General features: G+C 47.8%; 1 long non-coding RNA gene across 1 annotated transcript; it reads left to right on the top strand.

Moving 5' to 3' along the window:
* Window positions 1–8,816: 8,816 nt before the first annotated feature.
* LOC128104404 (uncharacterized) lies at window positions 8,817–19,530 on the top strand. The gene is made up of 3 exons (XR_008215987.1): window positions 8,817–8,920; window positions 17,130–17,272; window positions 18,025–19,530. It is a non-coding gene; the product is annotated as an uncharacterized LOC128104404 (long non-coding RNA).
* The last annotated feature ends 211 nt before the right edge of the window (window positions 19,531–19,741 follow it).

Genomic DNA, 19,741 nt, shown 5'->3' with positions numbered 1-19,741 from the left:
ATGCCTCTTTATTCTTTGCTTAGCACCCAGTTTTCCCCAAGTCTGGGTGCTGTGCAGGGACTGGTGTATGTCTGGCTTACCCGCCATTCTGTGCCCACTCACCTACAACCACCCTGGAGTGTGTCCTGGTGGGGCAAGTGAGATGACCTAGACAGAGGCACACGACCTTGCCAAAGGCACAAGGCAGGATGTGGACACGTAGGACCAGATCTGCGTCAGGCTCTGGAGTACCCTCTGCTCATCCACCAACATCACAGGCCCGAGAAGACAGAGGCCATTCATGTCATTCCTGCAGTAAGGGCTCCCATGCCCTTCCAATCCACCTGCACCTCAGTCACCCTGGCATCCTTTAGTTCTCTTGGCCACCTGCTGCCTGCTTCCACTTAGCACAGCCACCAGAGGCCGCCAGAGATCACAATGAACCGTTGACCTGTTTTTTTTAGCTGTTTTAACTAGAAGTCTGGGGTGGTTGGCAGCTGCCATCTTTGGAGTTATCGTTTTATTGAGACAGTCCCTGCTGAAGCCCTAACCTGGCTTCTCTGAGCCTGACCTGGGTGGCAGGGTCACTCTGGGTTGTCACCGGACACTGGTGGTCTTTAGGCAACCTCAGCAAGTCCGTGAATGTGGGTGGCTCTTGCAGAACTTCACAGTGTCTCTCTAGAGTGACTGTCATAGGACAGTGAGCACGATGTTGCAGCCTGACATTCACAACTGCGTTTGCAAATTAAAGCCAGTACACACACAATCCTCACGGATCATTTCCTGTCCACTGAGGTCAGAGTCCAACCTCTCCCTGCAGGCTGCAGTCTCTGCTAAGCTGGGGGAGTAGTCACGGGGGAAGCTCTGGCTCCCTGAGAAGGCGGGGACTGACCTGTGTAGAGAAAGGCTGAATCCCGCAGGGCACAGAGAGAGCATGAGAATTTCAAAGTGCCTATAGCAGCTCATCTTGGGTGGAGATGCCTCTGCCCTCAGCCTTTCCCAAGGGTAGTGAGACTCCACCTGTGGAAATAGGATTCTGGCCTCAGTGTAGCGTGCTGTGGACTAGGAAGTGAGCATTTCGTGTAGGGTTTGGGGAAATGACAGGCGCACCTCTCCTGTGACTTACAAAGTAGAAGGGACCCCTTTGGAATGCCACAGTCTGATCAACTTTGCCACAGTGAGACTAATTTTTTTTTTCCCCAGCCAGGGTCTCATGTGGCCCAGGCTGGTCTTGAACTTGCAATATAGCCAAGGATGACCTTGAACTTCTGATCCTCCTACCTCTACTTCCCAGGTGCTAGGATTATAGATATGTGCCATGGTGTCCTGTTATATGACACTAGATAGAAGCCATATCTCATGGTTTGTCCGGTAGGCAATGTTCTACCAAGTGAGTTGCCTTACCATTCTGGGAATGGTTATTGACAACTAAACTCTGAACAGGGACGAAGCTGCAGTTAGGCAAAGCCTAGATTCCCGTTCACAAGCCTGGGAACAGGCACAGAAAGTTCGCCTCGGTCAACTAGTGCACAATGGGTGAAATCACAGGGCTGTCGCTCTTACCAGCCTAGAACGTCCCTGTACAGGGTCTGCTCTCCTTTTGTTACCCTTCCTTCCCCAGTGGTACTGCTGACTTTCCTTCCTGGGCACAAAGGCTGGGTGGTTTGTCTGAGACCTCCAGCCCCTGACCTCTGAATAGAAGTCTGTATTTGGAGCCTGAAGTCTTTGAGTGTAAGGCAGACAGCCTGCTCTCTCTGAAAAATCTCCTCCCTACACCCCTGCATGCTCCCCTCTCTGCACCCCTGCATGCTCCCCTCCCTGCACCCCTGCATGCTCCCCTCCCTGCACCCCTGCATGCTCCCCTCCCTGCACCCCTGCATGCTCCCCTCCCTGCACCCCTGCATGCTCCCCTCTCTGCACCCCTGCATGCTTCCCTCCCTGCACCCCTGCATGCTCCTCTCCCTGCACCCCTGCATGCTCCTCCCCTGCACCCCTGCACCCCTGCATGCTCCTCTCCCTGCACCTCTGCATGCTCCTCTCCCTGCACCCCTGCATGCTCCTCCCCTGCACCCCTGCATGTTCCTCTCCCTGAACCCCTGCATGCTCCCCTCCCTGCACCCCTGCATGCTCCCCTCCCTGCACCCCTGCATGTTCCTCTCCCTGCACCCTTGCATGCTCCCAGCCTGCCTTACTATGTTCTGTTTGGCCTGTCTAGGCCAGGCTTGTTTTCTAGAAATGGGCTTGGAGAGTGAGATAAACTTGAAACCTCTAATTAAATCTTCTCCTGTTTGAGGGGACTGGCTGATAAAATGGCCAATCCAGCTCTTCGGTCAGCTTTGTTTTATCTTGGTGGCTTGGGTTACCTCGGGTTTCATCTGTCCCTTTCCATCATTGAGCATGCATCCTGCAAATCTTTGGAGACAGGTTTGAAGCTCCACGAAGAGCCAGGGGAGAGCTCTGAGACACCAGCCACGCTCCCTCTGGGACTCTTGGCTCCTCCTGTCCCTGTCTTCTCTTTCCAGAGAGGATTCTCCAGGCTTCTCAGAAACTAGAAAACAGCTCTACTGTCGTCTTTAGCCCCTGCTTTGGTACAAGAACAGTGTCAACCCCTGAATACTAGTTCCTGATTTACACAGGGAGAGCTCGTTAACCGTCATGCCCTTTCTGAAGTTGGGCTGTAGAGGAATCAATCACTCCACTGTCTCTCAGACTTCATAACCACCGGTTACCTTATATCTCCATGCTTCGTTGCTTCTGAACTCTTTGGTGCTTACTAAAGTCCAGTGACTTTCTCAAGGTCGTGTGAAAAGATCAAGCACGTTCAAGGTAAATATTAGGGCTTTCATCACTTGTAAGAGTCAGTGATGAGGCGGCTGGAAGCCTCACACCTCCCCAGTTGTCACCTGGGGTGTGTGCTTTTGAGGGGTGCCAGTGGGTATCTAGAGCTTGTTTCTTGCACATTAATAAGAGTTCCAGGAACTTTGCCCCAACCTCAGGAACAGACTTTTAGGGCTCTAAATACGAAGATGACAAAAATAGGTATCATAACAGGGTTACATCAGATCACTGGGAATATTTAAGTAAGGGTTTTGGGTTCATTCTGTCGAAGTATCAACCACTAACTACACTCAACAGCCGCTAAGCTGGAGAAGGTGGCAGGGACCTGAAATTCCAGCACTTCAAAAGCTGGGGCTTCCAAATCACGTATAAGCCAGGTCCAAGCAGAAACAATGACCTTCTAAAGTATGCAAACATTGGAATCAATCATCACTAGGTTCATCCTACAAGAAATGGCTAAAGAAGTCCTACATCTAGAAGCTACCATTATAAAATAAGGCACAAGAGACTAAAAGTGACTGGGCAGGACACATACGCAACTGAAAGAGAAAGGGATCAAACTGCATCACTACAGACACAAAATATAAAATATATATGTATATATTATAATCCAAACTTCAAAAATATAGTGCAAAAAAAATCTACAAAACAACCAACAGACAATCAAATTTGCAGAAACAAATAACCTTAGAGGTACATGGATTAAATTCCCTGACCCAAAGGCTATAGGACAACTAAATAGATTTAAGAACCAAAACCCACCTATATGCTGCCTACAAGAAACTTGTTTCACTGTGGAAGACACACAAATTGAAAGTACAGGGTCGGGAAAAGCTGGCACGTGAAAATGAAAACCCGCAGTGAACAGGGTAGGTCTACTCTTATCAGATAACACAGATTAAGTAAAAAGCTGTTTTAAAAAAGAAGACAAAGAAGGCTGCTATGTAACAATAAAGGGATCAGTTTGACAAGGGGGAAATCATAAAGACATATGCATGTAGTTCTGAAACACTAAATTATATACAGCAAACTGTATTAGATCTGGAAAGAGAATCTAATACAACAATAGGTACTTTATTTAACACCCCACTTTTATCAATGGAGATCAGCAGGCCATATAAATAAGTAAATAAATAACGGATTAGGCTATGGAACAAATGGATCGAACAGTGATTACAAACAATTCAACCAACAGCTTCAGAATTTCTTTTTCTTTTTGGTTTTTTGAAGCAGAGTTTCTTTGTGAAACAGTCCTGGCTATCCTGGAACTCACTCTGTAGACCAGGCTGGCCTTGAACTCACAGAGATCCGCCTGCCTCTGCCTCTGGAGTGCTGGGATTAAAGGCGTGTGTCACCACCACCTGGCCAGAATTTCTCTATTTAGAAATTATATATTTTATTTTTAATTTTAAGTGTATTGATCTGTGGGCATGTGTGTGTGTTTGAATGTGCATATGAGTTCAGTGCCAGCAGAGGCCAAAAGGGGGCCTAGGATCATGTGGAACAGTAGTTACAGTTGGTTGTAAGCTGCCTGATGTGGGTGCTAGAAGCTAAATTCCAGGTCTCTGCAAGATCATCACATATTCTCCAGCCTCAGGATTTCCATTCTTTATCTCAGTCCATGCAATAGTCTCAGGCTACAACCCAACTCTCAACAAATTCAAAAAAGTCAAAAATCATACCAGGCCTATTTCTATGAGCACAATGGAATAAAACTAGAAAAATCAAGAAGAGAAATATCAGAAAATTTGTAACTAAAGGGAAATGAAATATACTCCTGAATTACCATCGGGCCACTGAAGGAAAAAAAAGTTTAAAATTCTCTTGAAACCAATTAAAATGAAAAGATGGTATAGCGAAATTTCTGGGTAAGTAAAGCAGTAGTAAGAAGTAGTTTATAGCAATAGTGTCTAAATTAGAACATGGGAATAAACAGCCTAATGATGCCACTCAAAGAACAAAGCAAATGCCATAGCAGAAGGAATGGAATAATGAAGATCAGAGCAGGTGAACAAAACAGAAACTATGGAAAACACCACAAGGGAGCCAGAAAAATGGCTCAGCTGGTAAAGGCACTTGCTGCCAAAGCTGACAACCCGAGTTTGATCCACAGGACACACACACACACACACACACACACACACACACACACACAGTGACATGTGTCTGCCTACACACGTGAACACACACTCATACACAAATAAGTGAATGGAAATTTTAGAAAGTACAAAGGGTCAATGAAACAAAGAGGTGGTTTTCTGAAAGAACAAACAAAATAGTCCAAAAATTCTGGCATATAATCAAGAGACCACACCTAAAAACCCAAGAGATAGGAGTTGAGATCAACACTAAAGGCACAGAGCAATTACTTGAGGAAATTATACCAGAAAACCTCCCAAATCCAGAGAATAGACATTCAACCGTAAGAGACAATTAGAACCCAGACAGACATCAGGGAACTTCTCCATGATATATTATGATCAAGATGTCTGCCGGAGTCAAAAGGCTACAGGAAAAAAAACGCCAACTCAACTTCAAGAGGCAGAAACACCAAACGACAGCAGATCTTTCACAGGCAAAGCTCCCCAAGCTAGGAAAGCACATACTGATGTATTTCAAGCCCCGGAAAGAAAATAATCACCAGTCATGATTACTACACCCAGCAAAGCTAGCTTTTAAAAAATAACGGAGAAGTCTGGCGGTGGTGGTGCACGCCTTTAATCCCAGCACTCCGGAGGCAGAGGCAGGTGGGTCTCTGTGAGTTCGAGGCCAGCCTGGTCTACAGAGTGAATTCTAGGACAGGCTCCAAAGCTACACAGAGAAACTTTGTCTTGAAAAAACAAAACAATACAAAATAATGGAGAAATCAAGACAGTTCAAGACAAACCAAGGCAGTTGATGACCACCAAAGCCAGCATCACAGAAGACACTTAAAGGAATATTATACGCAGAGGAGGGGTAAGGACAGTCTCAATCACAAATGTGATTCTGTACATGTCTCCAGATTGTCCTTCAGAAGGTCTCCCCCATGTGCACAGACCCAGCACACACACAGATGCCAGGCTCTCTGTTTCCCTCCACTCCTCAGGTTTGATGACTAGCTTTTCTTTTGCGAGGGTGTCCTTCTGTCATGCCTGTTGCTGTTATGGAATACCCTGATAAAAAGAAGCTTAGGAGAGAACGGGGTTTGTTTCAGCTTACAATCCCAGGTTATAATCCATTATTGTGGGGAAGTCAAGACAGGAATTCCCAACAGCCACTGCTCCAATCATGCCCACAGTCAAGAGCAGAGAGAATGAATGCGTACATCATACATACTCACTTACTCGATTGCTTGTGCCCAGTTTGATTTCTTGACTCTTACACGGTTCAGGACTCCATGCCTAGGGAATGGTGCTACCCACACTGGCCTGAGTCTTCCCACATCAACTAATTCAAATGATCCCTCACAGACATCCTCATAGGCCAACCCAATGTAGACAAATCCTCACTGAGACACTTTCTAGGTGGTTCCAGGCTGTGTCAAGTTGACAAAGTCAGTTATCACATAGGACAGTCTCCTTTATATGCTGTTGTGGGGGTATATTTTATAAAGTGTGATTTGTCTATTCTGTATCTTTTAATTTCGTACATTAAGTCTGTGTAATTTTCAAGTGGCATCTTACAGAACATGTAAATAGCACAATATGTTAAACGGTGAAAAACCAGTCTCCTGTCCTTGGCCCAATGTTCCCAGTTTCTATGTCTTCCAAGCTAGCTTTTTCACGTCCCCAGAGTTTCTAGGTGGCCCATAGAAAAGTAAAGGCAGGGGCTGCAGAGATGGCAGAGGTAAGAGCTATGACGCTCGTTCAGAGCCACGTTCAGGTCTCAGCACCCACATGGCAGCTCACAACCATCTGGAACTCTAGTCTGAGGGGATCCAATACCCACTTCTGGCCTCCACAGGCTCTGCACATGCATGGTGCACATACATACACGCAGGCAAAACACCCTTATACATTAAAAAAAAACACACCTAATTCTTTAAAAAAAACAAAGAGCGAGCTGGGCAGTGGTGGCGCATGTCTTCAATCCCAGCATTTGGGAGACAAGACAGAAGGCAGGCAGATCTCTGAGTTTGAGGCCAACCTGATCTACAGAGCGAGTTCCGGGACAGCCAGGGCTACACAGAGAAAACTTGTTTTGAAAACAACAACCAAAAAAAAAAAAAATCCCCCAAACAACACACCCTATAAAAACAAAAACGAAAGACAAAGCAAGAAAAGCAAAGCCAATGTGAAGTCAGCTGGTGGCATACTCCTGTAATCTGAGCATTTGGGAGGTAGAGGCAGGAGGATCAGGTGTTTAAGGTCATTTTGGGTACACAGTGAGTTCCAGGCCAGCCTGACCTACATGGGACCCTCACCATCACCAGCAACAAAAAGATATTGAGAGAATTTTCACAAGATAAGAGAAAAAGTGTGGGTCCTGGGACTGGGACCCTCTGGGTGAACCCTCCCGTTGGAGCCTCTCAGGAAGCTTATTAGCTGTCCTATCAGTCATGGGACCGCTCACCAAGAGGACTGTAACTAGGCCTCAGGACCCATGCACCAGGGAGGTGGCCCCGAAGAAGAAAGGCTATTCACAAGGTTTTGTTGTTGTTGTTGTTGTTGTTTTCCAGTGACTGTAGCACCAGCAACACAAATGGGACCCCTCTAAGAGGGGTGAGGCTCGCAGAGGCCCAGGCCTGCAGAGGCCCAAATACCGGTGTGTGAACCCAAGCCATTGGGTGAACTGGCCTTTCCACTTACCTTCTCCTCCCCATCTTTTGACAGCGGTCTTCTGCTTCTCTCTGGGAGCTCCGGACCTCTTACTCACCCTCTGCCTTGTGGAGAGGAGAGGAAGTCAGGGCAGGAACTCAAACAGGGCAGGAACCGGGAGGTAGGAGCTGATGCAGAGGCCGTGAAGGAGTGTTTTCTCCTCATCGCTTGCTCGGCCTGCTTTCCTGTAGAACCCAGGACCACCTGCCCACGGGTGGGCCCTCCCCCCCATTAATCACTAATTAAGAAAATGCCGTACAGGCGTGCCTACAGCCCGATCTTATGGAGACAATTTTCCAATTAAGGTTTGATGACTCTCAGATGACTCTGGTTTGTGTCAAGTTGAAACTAGCCAGCACACAGTCTCACATGTTGTTTCAAGTCCCTCTCCTGCCCCAACTCTTAAATGAGACCCGAGGTATCTCTACCCCAACATCCACAATGGGTTGAGGCCATAGAGACCCTAGCCAGGAAATGCAAGGAGGGTGGAGATTAAGGAGGTGGAGTAGCTGGGGGAAATTACTGTACGGTGTTGGCCTCATCTTCCTGAGGTGACCACAGGTTTGGACCAAAGCCTTGTAGTCTGTGGGAGACAGAATCCATAACCATTAAGGATCAGTGGCAGCTGTGGCACTCAAGTTTTCTGCAGGCTGCAGGCTTCCCCGTGGGCTCTTTAAGAACTTAGCGATGGCGGTGGAAGGCTTTTCCGGGTTACCTGTAGAGTGCTGGTGTAACACATGCAGTAGCCAGCAGAGGGAGCTCATGGCTCCCTCTGGTGGAGCTGGAGCAGTTCCCGGGTGTTGTGAAAGCCGCCCCACCCACCAGAGGCAGAGTCCCAAGGGGGGCTGCAGACCACATCAAGATTTCTTTTGGCGGGGTCGCTTCACGCTCCTCTATTCGTTTCTGTTCTAATGATCCTGATCCCAGCGTTTGTCATGAGTCCCTGTTTCGACAAAGTTTCTTTAAACAGAATTTGCTGCCTACTTGCCTTGCGCCAGCCAATGCTGAAAAGAGAAGGGCTCGGACCTTAGGCTCCGAAGGGTTGGAATTTAGGAGCAGGCAAAGGAGCTTGCTGACAAGCCGTGTGACCCGAGTTCAATCCCCAGGACCCACATAGTGGAAGGAGAGAACTCATTTCCACAAGTGGTCCTCTGACCTCTTATGTAACTCTCATTACATAAGAATTAAGCTTTGAAGCATGGAAAAATGAGCTGTGAGGTTCAAAGCAGGAATGGCCATTGTCTGCTAGGGCAATCAGAGAAGGCTTCCCGGAGGACACCGCGTCTGAGAGGGCCTGAAAAAAGGTGAGGGCTCGGAGCTTTTTATTTGGAAATAATCATCTTCCCAATGAGTGCATCTTTAGAAAAAGTGAACACAGGGATGTTCAAGGACCCCAAGCATTTCGCGTTGCGTCAGAACCCAGGATAGATAAAGAATGATTGAAGACGGTTAGAAAGCAGATTTCAAGCCATGCCCTGTGTGTGTACATGTGTGTGGGCAGGCATGCATGCCTGCGGAGGCCATGGGTACACATATGTGCTGCAGGGCCGAGCTTTTTATGTCTGCTCTGGGGATCAGAACTCTGGTCTGGATGCTTCTCCCCCAAGGACTCATGGTCGGAGCCATCTCCCCAGCCCCCGCTGCCATAATTTTTTTAGAAGCTTAAATACCATTCCCAGGTTTTGTCTTCCCTGAAAAGGATGTGAATACTTTTACACAACTGGAGAGCTTTAGTTCTTTTTATAGTCTTAATTTTTAAAAATCACACTTACGGATGCACGTGCTGGAGTTCTTATGTGGATGGAGGTCAGAGGACCACTCGTGGAAATGAGTTCTCTCCTTCCGCTATGTGGGTCCTGGGGATTGAACTCAGGTCATAAGGCTTGTCAGCAAGCCCCTTTGCCTGCTCCTAAAACTTGAATGTGTGCTGGGCAGTGGTGGTGCATGCCTTTAATCCCAGCACTCAGGAGGCAGAGCCAGGCGGATCTCTATGAGTTTGAGGCTAGCCTGGGCTACAGAGTAAGTTCCAGGATAGGCGCAAAGCTATACAGAGAAACCCTGTCTTGAAAAAACAAAGAACAAAAACTTGAAATGTGCATCAGAATAACCCTGAGGACTTAAGACAGTCTACTGGTCCCATGGATGACTATTAAGAGCCCCTGGATTAAATTTCCCATCTGGCCTTTGTCAATATAGCCACTGGGTGGCAGCAGAGAGCATGTCCAGGGTGGACGACAGAGAATAAAGCTGTTTTTTACTTTAGGTCTTGCATCTCAATCAAGACCAATCAACCACATCAGGCTTCCCAGAATCCAAAGGGCAGTGTGGACGGAAGTTCTTGGTGGTTTTCTCTGGAGATCTCCACTCTCACTCCCAATCCAAACACCCTCTACCAGGCTCCCAAACTTTCCTCGAGCTCCTCCTATAGGAAGAGGGCAGATCTGACCACTTTCAAGGCCACGTAAGATACGACTTCTGTCTGAGAAGGGTCAGGGCTGTAAAGCTGGCAGGGAACTAGACAACTGACAGATTGATTCGGACAAATTTGGAAGTGACGGGCAAGCTTTCCTAGCAACAAACAGGAAGCTGAATCGGGGTGAGAGTGAACTCTTCATCCATGTAGGGAGCAGCTCGGGACAGGTGGGAACAGCCCAGACCTACTTCCTTAAGGAAAGGGAACTGACACACACTTGGGGTCTGGGATTTAGCTGCTTTGGAAGGTGGCAGCAGTCTCGGATTGGGGGAGGGACTGGTTAGTTGGTTAAGTGCTGACAGTTATTTCATACTAACATTATTTGCTACTGGATATTTTGGGATTAAAAAAAGTCTTATGTGGGCAATGGGGTGGGGGTTCAAAACCCGGAGTACTGATGCAGTGAGGGGAGTTAGAGTTTGGAAAGGGAGCCATGGGGTCCCAAAGGGACAGGCTAGTCTGGGGTCATGAGGACTTTTGGAGGGGGGCGGCGGCAACCATGTCTCAGCAGAGTCCAGCTCTCATAAAGTCACAGGACTACAGTTAGCCAGGTGTCTGGTGAGCAGAGTCACAGTCCATGCTTCTCTAGGCCAGTCCTCTCCCTTCAGCTCCCCGGGTTAAGCTGCTTCCTTGGGCCGGGTTGACTTGTGGTTTCACCCTGAGCTCCCTTTGAAAAGTTCCCAGTATATTCTGAGCTGCCCAGGCTATTACATGTGACTGCACCCCGCCTCCTGGGTGGGTGGCATTGGTCAAGGCTTCTCCCTCCCTCATGGAGGCTCTTTATTGAAAAGACTTCTATGAGCTGGAGGAGGTGGCACAGGCCTACAACGTTAGTACTCAGGAGGCTGAGGCAGATGTTTATGAGTTCAAGGCCAGCCTGGGCTATGTAATAAGAGCTTATCTCAAAATCGAGGAGATGGGAGGAAGAAAGAAGGGGAGAAGCAGAGAAGAGGAGGAGACAAGGAAAGGAGGAGGGGGAGCAGGAGAGGAGAGAGGGGGAGGAAAGAGAAGGGAGAAAGAGGGAGAACTTTTAAAAACACCTTTTAGACTTGCTTTATGTTAGTGTTTTACTTGCATGTGTTTATGCGCATCATGTGTGTGCAATACCAGCAAAGGCCAGAAGAGGGCTTGAATCCCTGGAACTGGAGTTACTAAAGATTGTGAGCTGCCATGTGGATGCTGGGAACTGAATCCCAGATCCTCTGCAAGAGCAACAAGTGCTCTTAACCACTGAGACAACTTTAATTCTTTTTAATTAATTCATGAGATGATTATTTGTGGAGCTGGAGGGTGGAGGTGGGTCTGGTGTTAATCGAGTGCTCTACTACTGAGGTGTATTCTCCTCTCTTTATTTTTATAATTTTAAATTTTGAGGCAAGTCTTGGTAACTTGCCTGGTGTAGCCTTCAACTTGCTACATAGCCAGGCAGTCCTCAAACTTGTGACCCTCCTGTCTCAGGCTTTTAACTAGCTGGAATTATAGGCATGTGCTACTACACTGGCCCACTTACTTAAATTTAACACCTAGAATTGCATAGTTGATATTTGAACTTAATTCTGGTCTGAAGTCAAACCTTTCTTTTACCTAAATTTTTGTCTCTTAAATAAACATCCAATAGTCCTTGATTTAGTTTTAGGAAGAATAGTTGGTTAGTGCACTGTAAGAATGCAGTGGACTGGGTAGTAATTAGAACACAGTGTGCCTCGATGTTTATTTCCCTTAGATCTGGATTAACTAACAGTCTATAAACACCATGAGTGTCTGACTCTAGATATAATTTTCCAGAGTTCAGAGCCACAAGAAACATTTGTTTGGCCTTAGACCCATTTTTCTAAGTCTCCACATGGGTTGGTTTTAATTCCTGAACACCCTTGTCCCCCTTAAGGATGCTTCTGTGCAGAGGCAGAGGGACTTGAATCTCTGATTCCCCTGAGGAGTTTGGGAGCAGGATGCTGGGCTGCTCGGGTTCTGAGATAATTCATCTTCACCATCAACTGTGTTTTCTAGCCACCCTGGACACACACCTCTGTGCATGTCTGTGAAAATGTCCCCAGGTAGGATTGACTGAGTTGAAAGACACATCTTGAAGGTAGGAGACACCATTCTCTGGGTGCAGAACCAGACTGAACAAAAAGGAGACAGAGCTGGGCACCAGCATTTTTCTTTCTACCTCATGACACTGGACACATGTGACTAGCCACCTCAGACTCCTGACACCACAATGAGCTGTATCCCCTCAAACTGTGAGCCAAAGCAAACCCTATCTTCCTTGAGTAGCTGATGTAAGGTCATTTTCAGCAACAGTAAAAAAGCAACTAACGGGGGCTGGAGAGATGGCTCAGAGGTTAAGAGCACTGCTTGTTCTTCCAGAGGTCCTGAGTTCAATTTCCAGCAACCACATGATGGCTCACAACCATCTGTGATGAGATCTGGTGCCCTCTTCTGGTCTGTGGATGTACATGCACACAGAACACTGTATACATAATAAAATAAATAAATCTTTTTTAAAAAAAAGCAACTAACACAAGCCCTCTTGACTTTCTCCTCAAAAGATGCCATTCCTTCCCTGCCCTGGCAGCACCGTGCTAAGGCTCTGCTGCTGGTGGGCTGCCCTTGGGGAGGTCATGTCTGGCCTAGAGTTTAATTTGACTGTATGTCATGTTTCTTGTTAGTTTTAATGGTGTGTGTGTGTGTGTGTGTGTGTGTGTGTGTGTGTGTGTGTGTGTTAATACACTCACCTGAGGTGCAGGTCCCTAGGGAGGCCAAAAGATGGTGTCAGATCTCTTGGAGCTGGTGTTACAAATGGCTGTGAGCTGCTATGTAGGTGCTGGAAATGGAACTCAAGTAGTTAATGATCCTAACTGATGAGTCATCTCTTCAGCAGAAACTACATATTATCCTTTGCCCTTAATGTCTGGCACAAGGATCCTCCCCCACTTCCTTCTTTCTTACCCCCTTTCTACTTCCCTCCTGCCCTGCTATATAGGTGTAGGTTGGAGTCTGGAGGACACTTACTGAGAGTCCCAGGTTCTCGTGTCCTGGGAATGAAGGATTGGATAGGGACACATGCAATAGAATTAGAGACAGATTATTAAGAAAGAGTACGTTCCAGAGCAGAGATGGGCGGAGATCTGGGAAAGGTTAGATGCAACAATGGCAGTCAGCTAGGAGAGGAGAGAACGGTATGGGTCACTAACATAGCGCCTGCCTCCTCTGCATTTGTAGATCCATGCATGCTCTGTCCCCTACAGGTAACCCTGATGGGGAGAGGTCTCCAGCCTTCCCACCAACTTACCTGCTTTTATAAGATGCCCCTTCCCTACGCCCCATTCTCCCGACACACCTCCTCCCTTTAGGGACCAAGCATTCAGCTCTTACTTTCTAGGCCCAGGGAGAGAAGTGGATGAGAAGAAATCGGGGAAGAGAAATGACAGGGAACACGGTCTCTGCCACCAAGAGGCTGGCTGTCAAGCAAGGAAGCCAGGTGTCACCTTCCCCATGACACCAACAGAGAGAAGCAAGAACTGAACAGCTACACATAAGCCTGGCAAAATGGTGTGAGATGGACAGGAAGGAACCACGTAATGCCACCTGGGCACTGGGGGAAATTTGATAGGCATCTTGGAGCTTCCAGCAAGAGAAACAGGCCTCTGGATATGAGATGGACAGGACATAGGGTCACAGGGGTCACCAGTCCTCTCTGCCAGTACAGAGGGCACAGGAGGACCCCAAAGCCCAGCGCTGTCCATGGACTGCCCAGAGCATGTGACTGCATCCACCCTTGGCCCTAGACCATTTGTCTTAAAGTGCGGATGGGCCATTGGGATAATTGAGTGGCATGGCCATCTAGAAGCAGTCACAGAAATAAGGCCCAGGAAGGTGGCCCAGACTTCAAGGTGAGGTGGGGCCGTCAGGCTCAGTTGGCTGCAAACATCTGGAAAACACAGGGGTTGCTGTGAGTGGCGAGGGGAGCTTGCTCTGCAGTTTGAAGAGTGTCTTACAGAGCCCAAGGGCAGAGGACTTGAACCCGAGACAGGGGCGCTGTAGGGAGCTTGCTCCGGGAGGCCTTTCTTTCAAGGCTTCTGTTTCTCCTCCTGTTAGCCTTGTTCTAAATCCCAGTCAGCATGCTGCAGAAAATAGCCCCTGAGCTGGCACTTGAATAGAGGCACTTGGTAAAGACAAGGCAGGGCATAAGAGAAAGGTCAAGGGAACGTCCCCCTAGTCAGGAACTCATCGAACTGAATGGAGTTTAGGTTCCTGAGACCCTGTAGACTCTGTAGGGTCCAGTCCCCGTCAGCTGTGCCCTGGATAGGTCAATGGGTTGGGAAACCTTTTAAGGGTTTCTTCCAAGAAATCATTGACTTGGGTTGAAAGAAAACAGGGTCTGTACTAGAGCAGAACCAGCACTGCCCTGGAGTCTGGAGAAGGCCCCAAGCCCTCCATTGAAGACCCTCCTTTGACTAGCTGTGTAGCCATTGGTCAACATGGCTCTTGAGCACGTGGGGTGGAACTAGTCAAAACAGACGGTGAGCACACAAGTCCAAAGTGGACCTCCAAAAACCCAGTCTCATTACTACTGCAACATTAACTGTGACATGACTATTAATGGTGAAATTGTACTATTTGGATGTATGGATTACATAAAACATACCAATATGATTAATTTTGCTTGTTTTTTTTTCCTTCCAAAATGGGTTAAAGGGGCTTTTGGGGGAATAGCTCAGTGGTAGAGGGCACACTTAGCATCTACAAGGCCTTGGGTTCAATCCCTAGCACCTGACTGGAGAGATGGCTCAGTGGTTAAGAAAGCATACTGCTCTTATAGAGTTGAGTTGAGTTCCCAGCATCCATGTTGAGCAGCTCACAACTCCAGCTCCAGAGGGGTCACCTGCACTCACATGCCCACACCCCTCCACATACACAAATAATTAAAAATAAAAATTGTATTAAATGTTTAGTTACTGCATGTCTATGTGTGTTTGCCTGAGTATATGTATAGGCATGTGCACTGTGTGCATGTAGGAGCTGTGGAGATGAGAACAGGTGTTGGGTTTCCTGGAACAGGCATTGTAGAATGTTGTCTACATGTAGCCTCCATGTGGTTGCTAATGTCTGAACCCAGGTCCTCTGCCAGAATAGTAAGTGCTCTTAACCACTGAGCCATCTCTCCAGCCCCCCAATAATAAATTTTAAAATTAAATTAAATTTGTTGTTTAAGACAGAATCTCTCTATGTATCCTGGAACTCACTCTGTAGACCAGGCTGGCCTGAATGCAGAGATCCGCCTGCTCTGCCTTCCAAGTGCGGGGTTTAAAGGCATGTGTTACCACCTCTGGCTCAATCTCTCTGTCTTTCTGCTTCTCTCTCTCTAAAATGTGGCTAAAAGGGGAGTGGGCACACCTCAGTGGTGGAGCACTTGCCTTGCCTCAATGGAATAAAAAAAAGGAGAAAAAAGCAGCTATTAGAAAATTTAAACACGAAACTGGTTCATATTATACTCTTATTGTGGACCAGCAGCATAGGCTCTACACCTGATGGATTGTCTTTATTGAAAAGAACAAAACCCCACATGCTTAACAACTCTTGAGAGAGCTGGGGAGAGGTGTGTGTGTGTGTGTGTGTGTGTGTGTGTGTGTGTGTGTGTGTGTATGTATGTATGTGTGTGTGTGTGAATGTGTGTGTGAGTGTGTGTGTATGTATGTGTGTGTGTGTGTGTGTGTGTGTGTGTGTGTGTGTGTGTGTGTGTGTATGCAATCTCAGTGCTGCTCCTCTTCTGTTATCACTGTCTTGTCCTCCAGTGCCCAAGTGCTGGCCTCAGGCACGGCTGCTTGTGCTCTGTGCTGCTTCCTACCATGCCACCCCTGACCACAAAAGACAGAATGAGGGTGGTGACTCCTGGCACAGCACCTAGGCACTCCTCTGGCCTGGAGATGTGCTCACAGGGACCTGCAGACACTCTATTACTCTAAAAATCTCACAGGAAGCGACCACACGGCTCCCACAGGGAGCTGCCTTGGTTGGTGAGGTTGCGGTTTTTTGGCTTAGGGCTCACAGCACTCCAGCCAGGGAGGCTGGTGCTCCACTCCCCAGAGGCTCTGATTGCCTGTTGTAAATCTCCTTGATTAGTGGAAATGTTGAAAATAGGTTAATTACTGTTTAACACGAAACTGTATATTAAACACTATTCTTAGTGTTGCTGAGAGGCACTATCCATAATAGAAAGTTTGGAAACCACTGACACAAACTAATTTGTTCCTCGGGAGCCTGCTTCTTGCCACGGGTGGCTGGTAGGTGGCAGGAGTCCGCCAGAGACGTGTGTTTGGCATGCTCATCTCTCTGAAATCATAGGATTTCAAGCCATGGAATATGTCCACACTCCACCGCCCAGGATTGATATACAACCTTCCATGGCTGTCTAAAGCCCACAGGGCAACAGCCATGCTCTTTCCGCAGCCTCGTTTCCTCCACACCTTGGAATGCACCAGGCTGTAAATGAGCCAAGCTGTGCGTGAGCCTGTCTCCAAAAGCCTTGAGTCATAACCACAGAGTCCTCCATCCGTGTGCGCTTCTGCATGCCATCGCCACACTCATAGAACCAGTTCCCCCTCGCTGAGACCCACAGCAGCTAGGACTCCTCCCAAGGCCCTAACTACTCATGACCTGCACCTGTCTCCAGTTCTGCCCCTCAGGGGAGGCAGCATCGAACCCCTCAGCACGGTTAATTAAGGGTGTGCTCAGCAGCCTGGCTTAGGTCCCCTGCTCTGTCCTTATTGGCTGTCAGACCACGGGCTAATTATGTAATCTTTTTAGAATTCAGTTTTCCCACCTGTAAAACTGAAGTTTACGAGAGCACCGCCTTCACTGGGAGGATGCAGCACAATGTATGTATTGTTTTATGTTAATATGCACATAAACATATCTAGCACATAATGAGATAGTATGGGACACTTCCGATAGGGGATGCCTTGAGCAACTTAGATACTGCTATTTATTGTGGGGTTCTTTCCCTTTCTTCTGCCTTCTTGCCTTGGCTTTTGGAGTGCTCAGAAGACATCAGTTGGATTGATTGCCTGAGTTGTAGGCCACATTTCACTAATTTATTAGCTGATGGACTTCTGGATGGGGAAATGAGGGAGCACATGCATGTGGAAGCCAGAGGCCAGCCTTGGCTGTCCTTTCTCAGGTGAGTTGGGCGGGGGGGGGGGGGGGGGGGGGGGGGGGGGGGGGGAGGGCGGGGGGGGGGCGTGCATGGGGCCAGGTCTCTCACTGGTCTGGTCCTCACCAAGTAGGCTAGGCTGACGGGTCAGGGAACCCTGGAGACTTGCTTGTCTCAACCTCCCCAGGGCCAGGATTGTAAGCACACACCATAATGCCTGGCCTTTTCACATGGGCTCTGGGGATTGAACTCAGGTCCTCACGCCTGCAAAGGAAGCACGTTTACGGGCCGAGGTATCTGCTCTGCCCTATCTTTATTTTTTAACTCCTATGAATAATGTTGTGAGCATTGGTGGGTGGAGTTTGAGTGGACCTGTGCTTTTATTTCCCTTGTATGTATACTTGGCAGCGATACGCTGGGCCAGTGCTCCGTCTATATTTATTTAACTGTCTGAGGAATTAATACTCCCTAAAGCGGCAGCTCCGCTTTGTACTCCACTCCTTGCTGGCAGCGTAGGAGAGTGCAGGTTTTTCCTTATCCGATCGTATATGTGAATCTGTATCTTGCTGTGGCTTGAATTTGCACAACCTCAATGGCTAAGGATGTTGTCAATCACTTTTCCATCATCTGCTTACTTTTTGCTTGGATTCCCATGTGGCTTTTCCAAACTTTTTCTAGACTTCAAAAGGTCCCCGTTCTTCCCACTCTCTTATCTCTGCTATTCAGAAACATCTTCATGCATTTAGTCATGAAGAATAACTTGTTGAACTTTTTTTCAGGTAGTCTATGCATTCGTCAGAAGCAGACAACTGATCAAGAAAAGCCGGATGCTTTGCCTTCAACCTTTATTTGTGGAACAGTCTTGAGGAACTATTCATTGTCTGGTCTTGTAGAACCATTCTCCTTAAAAGGCATCAGAAACTTCCCAGGGTCTTCAGGATAAAATTTAATGGTTAAATCCAGGGCAACTGTTAACACCATGTGTCTATATGAGTGTTAGGCTAGCTCCACCCTTGCCCCTACTACAACGTGAGGTCTCCAAATCAGTAACCCTTTCTTTTGGGCAGCCCCACCTCTCTTCCCTACTACCCTCTCATGCTCTCCAAGGCATTTCCTTGCATTCCCTACAGCCCTAGAACAACCATTGGCCCGTTAAAAGTCACAATAATAGGATGTATGCTGAGTGAGTTAGGTGAGAAGATGGTTAGTGAAATGAGAGAATGCAAGGCTACTTCGTTCTACGAAGTCACGTAACTTAGGTCAGTTGGTCAAAGCGAGGCTCTCTTCTGCTGCCCATTTCAAACAGTCCAATCACCACAGTGTCCTGAGCCAGCTGAGGTGAGCTTTGAGCTTAGTCAAGTATTCAAAACAAATGCTACTAGCCTTTTAAGTTTTAACTCATGGCACATTTGCATCTGTTTGAATCCTTTGGGTTTTAAGCAAAATAACCTAACTCGAATTCTGCTGTCTGAATATGGACTCTGTGACTCAGAGTCCTGTTAGGGAGGCTACACTGAAACTGCAAGAACAGCGGGAGTGGAAGAACCCTGCGGTCTGACACACCCTCCCTTCCCACCCCTGACACAGATGCAGAAAGGGCAAAGGTCCCTCTCTAGCCAGGACAGGAAAGCATTGCTGAGGGAGAGGATGGAGGCAACCGGAAGTGGGCTTGCAGTGGGGTATCCGGCCTGGCCCAGCCTGTGGGAGACAGGATGCAAGAGAGCCGGGCTCCACAGTTCCCAGTTAATACAGACTGTTTCCTATTTTCTGTAGCATGTGTGGTGGCCCATATGATGAGCCAGCGATAAATACATTGTCCTGAAATCTAACCGAGAGGGAGGAAACGCCTGGTATTTATGATATGCCCTTCTGCTTATCCATGGAGAAAGTTGTCGGGGGAGATAAAGACAGCAAAGACCATGTGCGCAGAGATATTTGTAACAAGACACTGAGTTACAGAGGGCAGATTGAAGTGCGGAGCCGCTCCGAAATAGGATGCAGGCTCCGAGTCAGGGCTTAAGCTCCATCTTGGGTCTTGCCCTCAACTTTCCTCCCTCCCGTTTCAGGCCCCTCCTAGCTGCAGGTCACAGGACCACAGCCACAGCTTTCCGGCCTCACTTAGCTCCAACGCCGTCACTACTAAGGGACACAGTTTCCCCAGGATGCCTGCTCAGCGGTCCATTGCTTCTTCCTCTGGCTCTCTCTCCCTACATTCTCTCTGGTTACTGAATAATCAGATCTTTGTCGATTGTGGTTGAGTAAAGGGCACAGGAAACAGCCTCTCACCTTACCCAGTACCGACTGGGTGTCTTTTGGACACTGCTTATTCTACCTTAATAACCCTAAAAGGCTCCCAGCACTCGGGAGGCAGAGGCAGGTGGATCTCTGTGAGTTCGAGGCCAGCCTGGGCTATAGAGTTAGTTCCAGGAAAGGCTCCAAAGCTACACAGAGAAACTGTGTCTCAAAAAAACAAAAACAAACAAAATCCTAAAAGGC

Source organism: Peromyscus californicus, unplaced genomic scaffold (assembly GCF_007827085.1).
Source record: "Peromyscus californicus insignis strain IS unplaced genomic scaffold, ASM782708v3 Scaffold_11__1_contigs__length_118956290, whole genome shotgun sequence".
In the NCBI taxonomy this organism is placed as follows: Eukaryota; Metazoa; Chordata; class Mammalia; order Rodentia; family Cricetidae; genus Peromyscus; species Peromyscus californicus.
Note: the sequence above shows the minus strand (reverse complement) of the source record. Positions and strands in the feature narration are given on the sequence as shown.